Source organism: Sebastes umbrosus, chromosome 2, assembly GCF_015220745.1.
Source record: "Sebastes umbrosus isolate fSebUmb1 chromosome 2, fSebUmb1.pri, whole genome shotgun sequence".
Taxonomy (NCBI): Eukaryota; Metazoa; Chordata; class Actinopteri; order Perciformes; family Sebastidae; genus Sebastes; species Sebastes umbrosus.
In genome coordinates this window covers 7,164,854-7,180,367 of record NC_051270.1, presented here as the reverse complement: position 1 = coordinate 7,180,367, position 15,514 = coordinate 7,164,854, and the positions used below count along the sequence as shown (strand labels likewise).

The window sequence follows — 15,514 nt, the reverse complement described above, 5'->3', positions numbered from 1 at the left end:
GTTTCTTATCATTGATATTCCACCATTCAAAGGAGATGTCGCAGTATCACAACTAAACTTGCTTTATATTGTTACAAGCGTAATGCACATGTCATTCATTCATTCATTCACCTACTGCAACCCGAACCAAACCTAGACCTTCAATCAACCCAACTCAGCAAGTAAGTGATGCAAATATAAGCCATTGTGAGTATTATTGAAGTGCGTTGAGCCTCCTACTACTAACTACTACCTTGCAGCAGAATGCTTGCACTGGTGTTGTAAAGGAGAACACAGTAGAATACAGAAAAGAAAGGATCGGATTTGGATCCGCTTTATTTTAGCCGATACCAATCCATTTAAATATGTCTGGATTGGCTCGGGGCTGAAATCTCTAAAATGTTCTGTTGTCTTGTTCATTTTGTATGTGCATCCGTTTAGTCAATGTGCTCACAGAGGAGATACTTTGTTATCCGTCTCCAGTCTCTCAGGCATCAAATATGAGCCACCTTGCGAGAATGCAATGGTCGAGTCTTTAGTATCTCATTAAATACAGATATGACACATTAACTTTTTTTCAAAGTACACTATGTGGAGCCTACTGGTATTCTCCCCTGAGACTGTTTCCCTTTATTTAGGAAAACCTTGGAAGTTATAGAGAGAATATTTACGTAAATACTTTGCTTCTTTATAAATCTCTCTCTGCTCCATGAAAATTCAGTTGTTCTGCTGGCCATGTTTTCTACCTTTCAGGCGGTGGATGTGAATGACAAGAACCTCACTAGCTGGCTGGCAGAAATCGATTTGGCCCCATCAGAGCATCAGTAGGATGGAGGCTCAGGATCCTTTCAGATCAGGGCTCCACATGCTTATTGTGTGTGATGATCCTTTGGAGGTTTTAACAACTGGAATGTCCAAAGCATACAGCTTGCCTCAAAAAAATGAAAATATTTAGAGTTAAACCTAAAAAATATGACGGAGAGACCCAGGGGTCAAGTGTTGCAATCGTACCAGCTTATATTCACACAAGCAGTTGTTTTGCCCCTCAAGAAGCCACCTCAGTCAGTATGAAAATGTGAAATGCTCTGTTCTATGCTTGTTAAATTGAATTGATAAATGAGCGTGTGTTGCTATCAAACCCTAAAAGACACTCGTCCGGCTTGTGCTGAACCTGTGACAGGCTATTCAGAAAATAGGGCCTCTCTAGGTAAAGCCACACTCGCCCAACCAGATCCCATTTTGTTTTAGCGCTGTTACAACATGTGCCCTTTGAAGCAGTAACAATCATTACAGTTTCACTCCTCTCTGGTAGAGGGGAGGAATACAAAAAGGAGCAAAATGAAACAGAGAGAAGCTTGGGTCTCTGCGGAATTGTCTGCCCAGCACCAGAGCTGGAACACCCAAAGAGCTTAAAGTGATATAAATGTCCCTGAATGACAGCATAAATCTGTATGATGACAAATAACCTCTTTGAAGCCCGCACCGCAGCGAATAGGATACCATTTCTGTATTTTAAAAAGGCAGGGGGACTTAAAAAAAGAGCCCTCGACAATGTCACAGTGGCAGTTTTAGTCGTGTAGAAACTGTGAGAGAGAGGGAGTGAGGTGGTTATCTAAATAAGAGTGTCACGCCTGCTTACTTTTATATTACCTTGCAACAATACCTCCCTTGACAAGCCATCCGAGAGAAAAAGGCAAACAATAAAGTAACACAAATTAATATATATATTTTTTTCTACTCTGTCCAACGTGCGGCGTAATTCATCACAATTCTGCGTCCAGGTGCCAGCATAATGCATAAACTTAGCACGGCGCCGTGTAACAAAAATTGAAATAGACTTGTGAAGAAATGAGCAATTTCCCTGTGGAAGAATTGGAAATTTTGCGAGGCCGTTGGTGGCTGACCTGTCATCAATCACTTCACAGCAGCACAAACTTAAAGGCTGGTGGGAGGCTGAGCGATGCAGGCAAACACCCAGCGGTTGTTGACAGGTGATCCCCACCCAGCCGACAACCTAATAGCACACAGCTGAACTAACATGGGGAGCGGATGGTGGTGGTGGATCACACATCAAAGATACTGTACGTGATAATTGCCACAAACCTTAAAAAGAAGGAAAACTCAGTCATGCTCAGGAGTGTTAACTGGGATGAACTCGAATGCAGCACAGTTTGCATCGTGTTCTTAGTTTTTGAAGACTGAATTTTGTCTGACAGCTACAGTGGTTTATTTGTTTTTTAATAATATGAGGAGTATTTTCATGGTTTCATAATTATTTTTTTGAATGTGAGTGTGTTTATTCTATATTTGCATAAATAAAAACAAGGGAGTCTACAACATACAGATATCTGCAATCCCTTTGGAGCAAACAACACTACAGGGGTAACTGTAAGGTAGCTAGTTCAATGGAGGATCTCTGGTTCTTGGTACTTTATAGAGGTGTCAATTTTAAGTTGAAAATTGATCAAAATGAGCTTTCGATTTCGAACTTTGAAATCTAAGCAGGATTCGTGATTCAATAGTATTTATTTTTCTGTCCACCCCTGCCTGCTTGTGTGCGTTCGAAAAAAACAAAAACACTTCAAAGACGACACAGCATAGCTTACCCCCCCAGGCCAAGTCCCCAGGAACAGCACCAGGCATTGAAGAACATTTTACATAGTGGCCAAACTGTAGAATTACAACTTCTGTGTCCGTCAAGGGTTGCGATTGGGCCCAAAAAAAAACAACTTTTTTTCATAGACTTACATTAGGAAAGAGACGTCTATAAATCAGGAGATCATTTCTTTTGAGGTAAATCAACTTCCCAGTACAGACACTTAAATAGCCCTTATTTAAATCATTATGTCCTAAAAGTTGTAAAATGCACTAATAGCTGAATCCAGAGTTATTCTCCTTCCTTCGCTTATGTAGGAAGGTGGGGTTAAAGGAAACGCTAGTGCGGTTGCCCTGTAGGCTCATGGATGCAGAAGAAAGTTAAACTTTTTTGATTAATGTGCCACTGAGAAAATTTCACAGGAATGAACCGGGCCCCGCTAGTGGATCTTCTTTTTGTTGTTTAACAGCTTGTTCGTAATTGTCTGGTGAAATAAGTTATTGTTATTGAATATGAAATAAATTATTTTAATTTGACCATATGGTCAAAAATGTTTAAATTGAATTGTAGATTTGGAGAATCATGGTACCCCTTGAACTCATCCAAAGCACCTTTTAAGTGGGACATGTTTGAAATTAAACATTTTGAACATGAGCAGGAATCCTGCTGAAACACATACGAGCTATTAAAGTCCAGGGGTTTATAAATTAATTAAAATTAAGTAATGTATAATAAACGTGAATAGGTGTCACATACACATTTAAAGAGGTCACTTCCCCAAACAAAAGACACAAAGGAGGACAAAAGAGTATGTGTGTTGACTTAGCAAGGAATGTCTGGTTACTGCAATATATTACAGTATAATATTATATTTTGAATTTTCACCACGAGTTTTGTGTTTTCCTTAACATGAATAAAGATATTTCCCCCATAAATTGGTGCATAGAAATTCACCAGAATGCTCAAACTTTGTCACGTGTGTCGCTCCCAATGTTGAAGGGAAACTTATGCCCTTGACACACACACACACACACACACACACACACACACACACACACACACGTTTACTTAGGGCCCTTTTGGGGACATTACCATATTGCGGGGACACTTCTGCATCACCATAGTGTGCACATTCAGCTATGCTATGCCGTGAGGTGGACGTGTTGGAGGTGGCAAGGCTTTCACTAAAAGATGTCTGAGCCGAAACACTTGAGTGTTCTGTCAATAGCTGCTAAGTCAAGCTAGCTGTAACCGCTAAACTTATGCTGTAAATAACACAAATACATGCTACATGCTTGTCTGACCGATACATTTTTGTGTATGTTTGTGTGTCTGAGTTTGTGTGTATGCCTACAGTATTTCTCAGTACATATATGTGTGTGTGTGTGTGTGTGTGCGTGTTTGTGTATGTGTGAGTAGGTGGTAATGGTGCTGGTGTTGGAGGGAGTGGGCTTTTCCTATTGTGTAGAGACCTCTCCACCATCTGCCAGCCTGCTCCCGGCCTCTGTGCCTGATCGTGCCTGATGAAGACCAGATGTTTTCCCTGGCTGCCGCTCCCCAGTAGGACCTCTCCTGCATCATCCCAGCCCACATTGGCTAACACTCAGATAAACACACACACGCTGCACACTTAATTAAAACTCTCACTTACACACATACTGTACATACATGCATGTATGTATACACACACACACACACACATATAGATGTAAATAAACATGTTCTTTGTGTCTTTCCTGCCCTCTACTTTATTTTTCTTCACACACACACACACAGGCATACAAACACTGGTGAACATTAAAGTTATACAGCACTTTTATCTACTGTAAAAGCCATTTCATCAGTGCGAGTCAACCAGTGACCTTCCAACCAAGTAGAACAGAGATGCGGTAGATTTGTCCTATTTGTTCACATATAATGCTCGTGTCATTATGGACACAACGTTTTGGATTCACCACAATAAGGGATAAATCAAAACTTTGCTTTTTGTGCACACATTCAATTTGTGTGGTTGTGTGCAGTTTTACTGATGCACTGATGTTATCTTATGAAATTTGTGTGAGTTGATCAGGCATGACAAATATTGTTATATTCAGAATAAGTAGGGGGACTCAGAAATGCCATCGATTTGCATGTGACTTGTACCATACATGACACTTTAAATTGAGTTCATCATCATATACAGTATGTTATATATAGATGATTGAGTGGTATATATTATACACATGGACACAATCCTGTCTATCTATATGACAACATGAAATACAGCAAATTAGTGCTGAATACAAGAAAATGTTCTTATTGATACAATAATTTGACGTCAGCAGCTGTTTGCACATATAAACATCATGTCATAATTATAGCATTTAAATTGAGTGTAGCATTAAACAATAAAAACATTAGAAATATCAAGGTAAAATGTCATTAAGGAATGTAGTTAGAAGAGCGCCTTATGAGGCGCCACACAAATGGTGAAAGGCAGAAAGTTTGAACGCACATTATTAAAGGGAACAGTTAGATTTCTAGAGTCCCGCCATGGTTTGAGATTATTCCAGCTGTGTGTCACGCCTCTTTTATACCGCCCGGGTGCTGAAAACGCACATCAAAGGATCCACCGTTATATCCTAGATTAAAGCTCCTCCAGCAAGCCTCCTTGCTCCTCGAGATGCATTTTAGGAATTGGGAGGTCTTTCAAGGTGGAGTACTGAGATCGATTTCCGGGTCACCAGATGGGGGATCGAAGAGCAAGGAGACGACGAGGCACAAAATCGAGAAATGAGAAGAGTCCCTAGAGCCCAGTTTTTTTTTCTATTACCTATATTTCTTTACATTTTTTTTTGCAAATTTGCAGACTTAGCTTTTAGCACGTTCTGTTATCATGGATGTAGAATATCACTGAAATACCGTGATTATAAAGCAAGATCGTTAGGATTGTCTTTTTCTGGGATTTATAAGCATGGTTATGAATGTCAGACATATAATGATGTCTGAAAAGTCGTGCTGAAACTAAAAAGAAATATGAGTCATGTCTGTCTCTGAGTCTGTCATGAGAAGGAGTGCAATTGCGTCAATCTGTTAAATAACAGTTAATATAATAAGTTTGCATATGTTGTTGTATGTGTTGTGTATTTTGGAGTTGGTGCTTACCAAAAGACAGCTGAAGAAAGAGATATTGTTGGATTCATGTTCAGCCAGATTGCCAGAAACACTCAAACGTTAGCCCTAACAACTTTACAAGGCGGTGATATTTATAATAGAAGTATACGTTTGCAAGCTTCTTCTGGAGTTGTTCTGCCCTCATGGCCCCCAAATTGATTAATGCAGCTTTAAACAGCCACCTTTTCCTTGCCAGTAGGAGCTGCCAGTATGATGCTGCCTAGTGTAGCCCTAACTGCGCTCTAATATCTAATCATTTTCCTTTGGGCCTTGACTCACTTTAAATCTTCAACTCAAACTGGCATGAAACAAAGACTAGGCAGACTGGATGGAACAGTAAATTGCATTTCTTGGCAATGTCCTTTCTCACCCATTCTAACCTCATAACTGCTGTTGAACAGTTAAGAGAGTAATTAAAATCTTCTCTGCGTTTGATTCTGTGCAAACTGCTACTCAGTGCAGAGGTCAACAGTTGAGGCAGGGAATCTTAACTGTGTAATGAAATATACTGAGGAGGAGAGAAAGGAGAGGAAATATTAAAAGATTGCTGCATGTAGAAGTGGCCGGTAACAGTGCAAAAGCCCGTGGGGCGATTTTATGCAAATCCAGCCCTTGAACCTCCCAAACGGGATCTGAGTATTGAACATTTACTTTTCCTACTTATCCTACTTACATTTGGCCATCATGCATCAAAGTGTCTTTCTTTATCAATGTCCTCCTAGCGTTTATCTGTTGGGTTATTTCCAGTTACATTGCATGGCAAGGTAATGGCATGGCTTGCGATATCACAAGCTCACACAAAATCCATCAGGCTTCAAGTAATGCTAATGGTTTGGACCAATGAGCATCCTGTGAGGAGTTACTGCCAGTTTCGGTTCCATAGCCGGCTACTACCATATCGATATATAAATATAAGGCAGGGGTTTTCAAAGTCAGAGACTGTGGGCCTCCCATCAGAGAAAGCTTGGAAAGAGGCACCCCCTCACTTCCTCTTAGTTTACTTGCTTAGTTTTGCTCAATTCCTGGATGCCTTTAGGATCATGATTATGATATTTGATCCCACACTCAACAATTGAGCCAAGATAGCCTAATATTGAATTGTAATTCAGTGGTTAGTTTATACTTACCAAGGTGCATTGGATGTAGTCTACAGCCACACATCCACATCTACAACTTAATTTATGTTCTCTGTATCACTGCAGCCAGCTGCTGCCACCATCAGCTGTCTTCATTGCAAAAGAACTGAGATAAGTTTAGCCTCGTCTTCACTGCCCGGAGGCATCACTACTGCTGCTCACTTGGAGCGGAGAACTGCATTTCGGACAGCCAAACAATTTAACAGCTTGCACAATGAACAGCACGGATCATATTACATTTTATAACATTTTGTCACAGTCAAAGCAGATTTGTTGGATTCAGATTTCACTGCCGAGGAAATACAACAAAAGAGAGGCAGAAGCTCATTCTGATGGTGCTGCGGGCTTTGCTCGCTCGCTCGCAGCTGACTCGCTACTAGCCGGAGCTACATGCTGCTGGGAGCCAACAGCTAGAGTCGGCTGGTAGCGTTTGTGCTCCGTATGCGCTCCAGCGCCAGACAAAACACCTCACTGTGCAGACTGTGGATGATGTGCTGAGACGTGTTTGCCAACACAAGTGCAGATGATGGCGCTGTGTGATCGTGGGGGAATTGAAACTTTCTTTGAAGATGAACTGGGGAAGTATATACAGACGTAGGCACAATTGTTGGTACCCTTCCGTTAAAGAAAGAAAAACCCACAATAGTCACTGAAATAACTTGAAACTGACAAAAGTAATAATAAATAAAAATTTACTGAAAATTAACTAATGAAAATCAGATATTGTTTTTGAATTGTGGTTCAGCAGAATCATTTTAAAAAACAAACTAATGAAACTGGCCTGGACAAAAATGATGGTACCCCTAGAAAAGATGTAAAATAATTTGACCATAGGGACATATTAAACTAAGGTGTGTCCTGTAAATAGCATCACAGGTGTCTTCAAACTTGTAATCAGTCAGTCTGCCTATTTAAAGGGTGAAAAGTAGTCACTGTGCTGTTTGGTATCATGGTGTGTACCACACTGAACATGGACCACAGAAAGGGGAGAGAGTTGTCTCAGGAGATCAGAAAGAACATTATAGACCTTCATGTTAAAGGTAAAGGCTATAAGACCATCTCCAAGCAGCCTGATGTTCCTGTGACTACAGCTGCACATATTATTCAGAAGTTTAAGGTCCATGGGACTGTAGCCAACCTCCCTGGACGTGGCCGCAAGAGGAAAATTGATGACATATTGAAGAGACGGATAACACGAATGGTAACCAAAGAGCCCAGAACAATTTCCAAAGAGATTAGAGGTGAACTCCAAGGTCAAGGTACATCAGTGTCAGATCGCACCATCCGTCACTGTTTGAGCCAAAGTGGACTTAATGGAAGACAACCGAGGATGACACCAAATCATAAAAAAGCGAGACTGGAATTTTCCAAAATGCATATTGACAAGCCACAAAGCTTCTGGGAGAATGTCCTTTAGACAGATGAGACAAAACTGGAGCTTTTTGGCAAGTCACATCAGCTCTATGTTCACAGACGCAAAAATGAAGCATCCAAAGAAAAGAACACTGTACCTAATGTGAAACATGGAGGAGGCTCGGTTATGTTATGGGGCTGCTTTGTTGCATCTGGCACAGGGTGTCTTGAATCTGTGCAGGGTGCAATGAAATCTCAAGACTATCAAGGCATTCTGGAGCGAAATGTGCTGCCCAGTGTCAGAAAGCTTGGTCTCAGTCGCAGGTCATGGGTCCTCAAACAGGATAATGACCCAAAACACATCTAAAAACACCCAAGAATGGCTAAGAACAAAACATTGGACTATTCTGAAGTGGCCTTCTATGAGCCCTGATCTAAATCCTATTGAACATCTGTGGAAGGAGCTGAAACATGCAGTCTGGAGAAGGCACCCTTCAAACCTGAGACAGCTGGAGCAGTTTGCTCACGAGGAGTGGGCCAACATACCTGTCGACAGGTGCAGAAGTCTCATTGAGAGTTACAGAAATCACTTGATTGCAGTGATTGCCTCAAAAGGTTGTGCAACAAAATATTAAGTTAAGGGTACCATCATTTTTGTCTAGGCCAGTTTCATTAGTTTGTTTTTTTAAATGATTCTGCTGAACCATAATTCAAAAACAATATCTGATTTTCATTAGTTCATTTTCAGTGAATTTTTATTTATTATTACTTTTGTCAGTTTCAAGTTATTTCAGTGACCATTGTTGGTTTTTCTTTCTTTAACGGAAGGGTACCAACAATTTTGCCTACGTCTGTATGCCAATAAAAACAACACTTGTATGAGTGGTTATACTGTAAAGGATTGCATTTATTGGACATCCGGAATGGTAAACAAAAAAGGCAGATCAACAGCTCATACTTGTTAGGTACTTAGTCGTGATTTGTTAACTGGTTTAATGAAGTATGTTGTAGTGTTTTGTAATTTGTTGATTTGCACAAAAAAAAGTTGGGAAAAAAAAGAAGCGTGTTAATGATAATGGTGGTGTTAATGATGATAACGCTGCCAGCGACAGCTCTGAGCAACACATCTGTGGTATGAGTTCTGACAATTTAATGCTATTTTCTCACCGACGGCAACATCTTCATCTTATTTAGCTAATAGCTTCAACAAAGTAGAAATAACCCATAAATAGTGACAGAACTTTAACCAGGTCAGTGTCAAGTTTAAAAACAAACCTAATCATAGCGTTTTGGTGTGGACAACGCAGTACTAATGTGTCCAGAACGGCAAAATGTACAATATAAGTGAGAGCAAGGTACAACAGAGGAGCATTTATTTTGAAATGTCACGTCTTTTAGCACTCTCGAAAGAGATAGAACTATGGCCATATTACAACAGACAGCATTTTGTACTTGAGTGTTTGAATTGTTATCCCATTCTGCTTGAAAAAAAAAAAAAAAAGCTCAGCCAAGATGATCCCATTTTAGGCTTTTACAATCCCCTCTCTTCATCTCTCCAGGGGCTTTGGCGTATCTTCTCAGCCCGCGATGACTCATTGGTTTAGACACTGAAATTTTTTTTTTATGCAATTAAGTGCAGCGCTTTCTTTAGTCCTTTGTTTTGACACACCTAGATACAAGATACAGAAAAAGATCGATCCTCAGTTCATTGAGAACAGAATGCAAAAATGAGACCTTCTTATACCTGATTGTTAGGATCTTTAAGTGTTTGGATCAGTTTATATGTAACTGCCACATATAAAAGACATAAATAAAGAAACTTCCTGTTAGCAGGAAGCAATTATTATAACAACATGCCGACAAGATAGAGAGAATACACTCCATACATACTGTTATAAAGGTGAAACATTCTCAACCACATGTTGACATTGATTCATATCTCAGTCACATCCAGGTGTGAGACACAGGTTTGTGCGCTTTGCACAGTGTTCTCTACCACCCACGCCGAGCATTCAAAAGTGTAAAATACTGAAAACAATAAGCTGCCATTTGCCTGGGTGCTCGCTGACGTGCGCCCCTCGAATCACAGATTTAGAATCTATTCTGTTCCCTTGACTGGAGCTGACTGGGTGTCCACAGGGATTCAACCGACCTCCCCAGCATAGCCAAAGGTCACACAGCAGAGGTATGGCTTTCTAATGCAATGCCCTTTTGTGGCGTCTGAACTGCCTGCATTGTATTCCCCTCACATAGACTTCTTGCAGGGAGAGAGGCTTTGAGAAGCCGGATAAGGAGAATAGCATTGACAGCAGTTCTAAAGGGCAATCATACAGATAATTCAGTCCAATGGCCCTCTTTATTGAGATTAAGGCCCCAGCACCTCTGATATTGTATAAACAAAACTATGGGCATTTCACCCTGTGATGGCCCAAGGACTCAGTGAGAGATGCAGTGAAAAAGGCAGTTTCTGCTCTGACAACAGCTCAAGCAATGCTGCTTTCTGATAAGCCGGCCAAGGAGAGCCAAGCCCCTGCCAAGCTGGCATCATCATTCACTGAGCCAAAGCACAAAGTGTGTTGTTGTGATGTCATGATAGCACATTTGGCAAGTTTTGGTTGTAGCACTGTTGGCAAGCAAAAACTCATTCAGTATCTCTATGTCTAGTTTTCAGGAACTTTGCAAACCAATCTTGTTTATAGACCGTTTCAACGGCATTGCATTGCTAGGCAACAGCTTGGGTCCATGGTTACTTCCTGTCAGTTGATTCACATAAAATAAATAAGAACATTTAAAGGTCATTTAAGGTTTATAGGTTGAAATAAGTACATTTGTTATGTAAATTAAGTTATGTAGTTAAATAGTCAATGCCAACGGTTGACTTTTGGTTTCACAATGTACATGGACAGTTGCCTCCTGGGTGGAGGTCCTGTGTTTGTTTGACCCATCCATCCACCCGGTCCTACTCCCTATACACAATTTCTTGCTGTTTATAATATGTCACCTGACATCCGGATTAGTTTCTCTGATAACAGTGATAACACACAAAATGACTAAAGGATCTGGCATGTTATTCATATGCCATTTGGCGATACCAGGCTGCAATGACACTCATTCACATGTTGGTTTGGATTGCCATTAAATGTCATACAAATATTCATGGTCCCCAGAGGATATATCTGAATGACTTTTATGTTCCCCTGAGTTTCCCTCTAGCGCCACCATGAGCTTCACATTTGGGACATTGAATATCTTGACAAATATTGGACGGATTGCCATGAAATTTGGCACACACATTCATGTCCCCTTTGGGGTGAATTGTAATAGCTTTGGTGATTCCCTGACATTTCATCTAACGCCATCATAAAGTCACGAGCTGTACTTTTTTTCTAGTGCCAATAAACAAATATTTGCATGATGAAACGCTAAATAAAGATGGTGAACATCAGCATGCTAGCAATGCGAGCATGTTAACACACTCATATTTAGCTCAATTAGCACCACTGTGCCTAAGTACAGCCTCATAGAGCCTCTAGCATGACTGTGTAGTCTTACTTTGAGTTTAGTTGGCTTTGAAAGGGTTTCAACAGTGTATGGGTTGCAGCATTTCTGCAAGGCGCCGAGGAAAGTTAAATACTTCAACTTCAGTTTAAAATAGAGTTACATGGATTTCACCTGCCGGCAAAAATATGGCAGAGCCTTTTTCCTTCCACGCGTTCTACAGTGCTTGACCTAATGTATGCGAGCAAACACAAACAGCTCAAGGCTATATATAGTGATGGCAGCTAAATCGCAGAAATGATAACACAATTTATGTGGATTATCACCTCTGCAGGATGTACAGTATGGCATTTCCAGAGTCAGTGATGTCACCTGTGACAGACAATTACCGTTTCTCACCCCTCGACTTAAATCGTAAATATTTTTACGAGTGTCAGCATTGCTGATACAATGTAAGACCAACAGCTTGTTTGTATGTTCAAATATTCCTTTAATGTCTGATGCAACCTGTTGCAAGAGCAGACAATGAGAGCAGGAGAAGGCTGCTTGCAGATATGGGATTAGGGGGAAAAAAAGTAATTTATCCCCTCCTAGCAATTAGAGCCTATTATCTTTGTAATTACTATTATTATCACAGTTAAAAAGGAAAGCATTTGTAAAAAAGTGGTGTTCACGACACTGCACATTACTCCCTTATTATGTTAAAATTCTTATTAAAAATCTGAAAGTGCAATTATGTCAGCTGGCGAAGAGTCATTAAATCTAGCATGAAAGCCTCCGTGATATCAAATGGTGAGATTCAGCCTCTCTTCTAGCCAAACTCTCTCTCTCTCTCTCCACAATACAGCAGAGCTCTGTCACGCTCCGCAAAGGCTCAACAAAGGACACTGCAGTCCCATTAGCCAAGTAAACAAATCAGAGAGCGAAATGAGATGCTTTTTATACTGAAACAATGGATTTCCCATAGGAGAAAATATGGCGGGATATGAAACCCAATAATGAGGCACGTGCTCTTATAGAAACCCTGAGATGGGAGGCTTGAGTGAAACAAGCCCTATCCATGCTAAAGAGATGAAACATCCTGACGATGGTTTATGGATTGAAATGAGAACGCTCCGTGTTTGGGATTTACTCGCAATTCTGGAGGATCCGAGATGAGAGAGAGCCACGATTTAGCATTCACAGCAAGACGCATGCTGATCATTTGAGAGGACAATCTGATTTGGAGATGGTTTTGACCATATTCTGTGTTGCATTACACCACTTTTGCCAATTTGAGTGTCAAATTGCGGGATTTACTGCAAAAAGAGATGGATGCAAATCTATTATTTCTAAACTGTCAAACAAGACATTGTGAGTTCCTATCTGCACTGATAGCCGTTTTCCTTAAAATGTGTAATGTAAAAACATGCGCTCCATACTAAGTGAAAATCAATTTGCCATCTCAGATTGTCATATTCCTCCTCACCTACCAATCCGCCTGCAATTATTGTGCTGCAGCAGCCACTTCTACAAGTGTGATGCTCCCCTGAGTGCAAATGCCATTTTTTTTTATTTATTTATTTTTTTGTGAGAGCACACGGGCGGCTCTGAAGCCAGAGAAGATTAGACCTGGATAGTTGCGACCCTTGTCTTTCGAAAGGAGCTCTTGGGGGACGCGAGGTTGGTGGCTTTATCTCCGTCTGAGACAGAGGAGACCCTCCCTGCAGCTGCTTTAACACAGAGGTGCTCTAAGTATGTCTGACAGAGTATTGATTATCTCAGGTCTCATGTGCAGCAGGACTGCATTAGCTCGCGACAGCAAAACAGACATCTCGCACACATACGGGCCCCCGATGACCTCAAGACTGATGGTTGGAAAGCACTGTCAAATCACAGTATGGACACAGGGAAAAAGTACAGAACAGGGTACACCTGTAAAGAGCTTCTACGTGATTATCTGGATATGTGCTCTTCTTTTTAAATGATTCCATAATTTGCACAGAACACCTCATAGAGGATTTGATAAGTGCTTCAGGAGCACATGGTGCTCATCACTTCAAAATCTCTAAATCACTCAGAAAGAGTAATAGATTTATGTATGCTTGGATCTTGGGTTCAAATGTAAACTCTTGAGGGAATCTTGACCACATACTTTGTAGAAAAAAGTGAAACAGAGATTTGAAAAAAAACCCAGACAAAACAAAATCCCTCCATTTCCCCACATGATGAAAAGTTATTTTTATAAAACTATAATATATCCTGACAGTAGTGCATGAGAAAGATAATCCGTGAAAAGAAATAATGTTTCATCTGCCTCCTCCTAGTGCTCCTAATGGCACTTGCAAGTTTCTGCTGCGCCCGAACAAAAAACAGCCAATCAGAGCCGAGGAGTCTCCGGGTAGCTGTCAATCACTCGCAAGCTCCAATCAAACTGTCAAACTAGGCAGCGCTGATCAAATATGAATCAAGATTTTGTTACGGTAATGCCTAATTTCTCTCCTCAAATGTCAGAAATGTTGTAGTGTACTATTCAACTGTAAAATGAGAAAGATTGTGACCCGGCCGCCATGTTGAAAACAGTCAAGTAACAACCAAGCACCGCCCATCGGCCGCAGCAGAGGACCATGTATTTTTCTGTCTCTACAGGATATAGTGACTGTTTTATATATCATATTTGCTCAAAGTTACCAACTTTAGCTTTAAACGACTGCATGAGATATGAGTCTACTGGTCTACGAGATTACTGTCTATAGTCCAGTGGGTGATTTTGGTTGAGGCAGGAATTACACAGAGATTAAAGCTGATTTGATATATCTTTTGGCTACTTATTGGGGCAGAAGAAACCAACAACAAGTTGAAAAACAAATGTTTAACCTTTTATACACAACACATTGGTTTGGCCAATAATGCTATGAGGAAAACTTATTTTTCGCGTTTTTTTCCAGTGGAGGATGATGGGTGTACAAAGTGCAAGACTTTGACACCAAAGACCAGAGTTTAACAAAAGCACTTTGGGGTTAAGAAAAGAATGAGGTTTCAGCTTAGTATTTTTACAGTAAACACTTTACTGTGCCTTAACTCACCGTGGACTTTTCCAATATTTAACCAAAGTTGTCAGTGGACATTTCCTAGATACATTCGATATCAACACAAAACCCTATCTGGCTCTTTAGCTGCTGAATGCTCTCTAACTTTGTCTGTCTGCCGTTTGGTGCGGGGCTGGCAGTGTACAGTGGGTTTATTGGAGCCTTTTTGCTGGGCACTAGGTTGATGAAAGCAGAACTTGTGGGACACAAAATCAAACAATGACCCAAAAGAGGTTAAAAAAAGCTCCACAGAGCTGCAGAGTTGGCTGCTAATTCTTTATATGTCCGTCACTACAAGCGCCCCCTTTCATATTACATAGTCAGTTGAGACATTCATTAAAAACGGTATGATTAAGCAGCTTTAAGGTCAAATAAAGTTTAATTTTCTGTCACTTCCTGATTCAACTCGGTCGTGGTAAAACATTGTGTCAAGTTTAAGCTTAATAAACCTTTTATGAAGGGGAGATGTAACCTGAGGGGTGAAACTTCACAGTTAATGTTCACTTCATGAAACTGAAACTGTCCATGAGACTGTTTTAAACACAATATAAAACTGCACGTACAAGCCCAATATAAACTCTAATGCATGAGGGTCTGCATCGATGTGGTGACTTATACGGCGCACCAAGATGACATTTGCATGTTTGGTGAATCTTTTATCAAACATCAACTGTAATCTGACTGTAAAGTATGACTCCTGTGCTTATTCTCTGAATTTATTGTTTTGG

At 40.5% G+C, this 15,514-nt stretch overlaps 1 long non-coding RNA gene across 1 annotated transcript; it reads right to left on the bottom strand.

The window, feature by feature from the left end:
- Window positions 1-3,450: 3,450 nt before the first annotated feature.
- LOC119477719 lies at window positions 3,451-13,244 on the bottom strand. The gene is made up of 3 exons (XR_005204294.1): window positions 13,232-13,244; window positions 11,313-11,316; window positions 3,451-3,536 (listed from the first exon to the last, which is right to left on the bottom strand). It is a non-coding gene; the product is annotated as an uncharacterized LOC119477719 (long non-coding RNA).
- Between the last annotated feature and the right edge of the window lie 2,270 nt (window positions 13,245-15,514).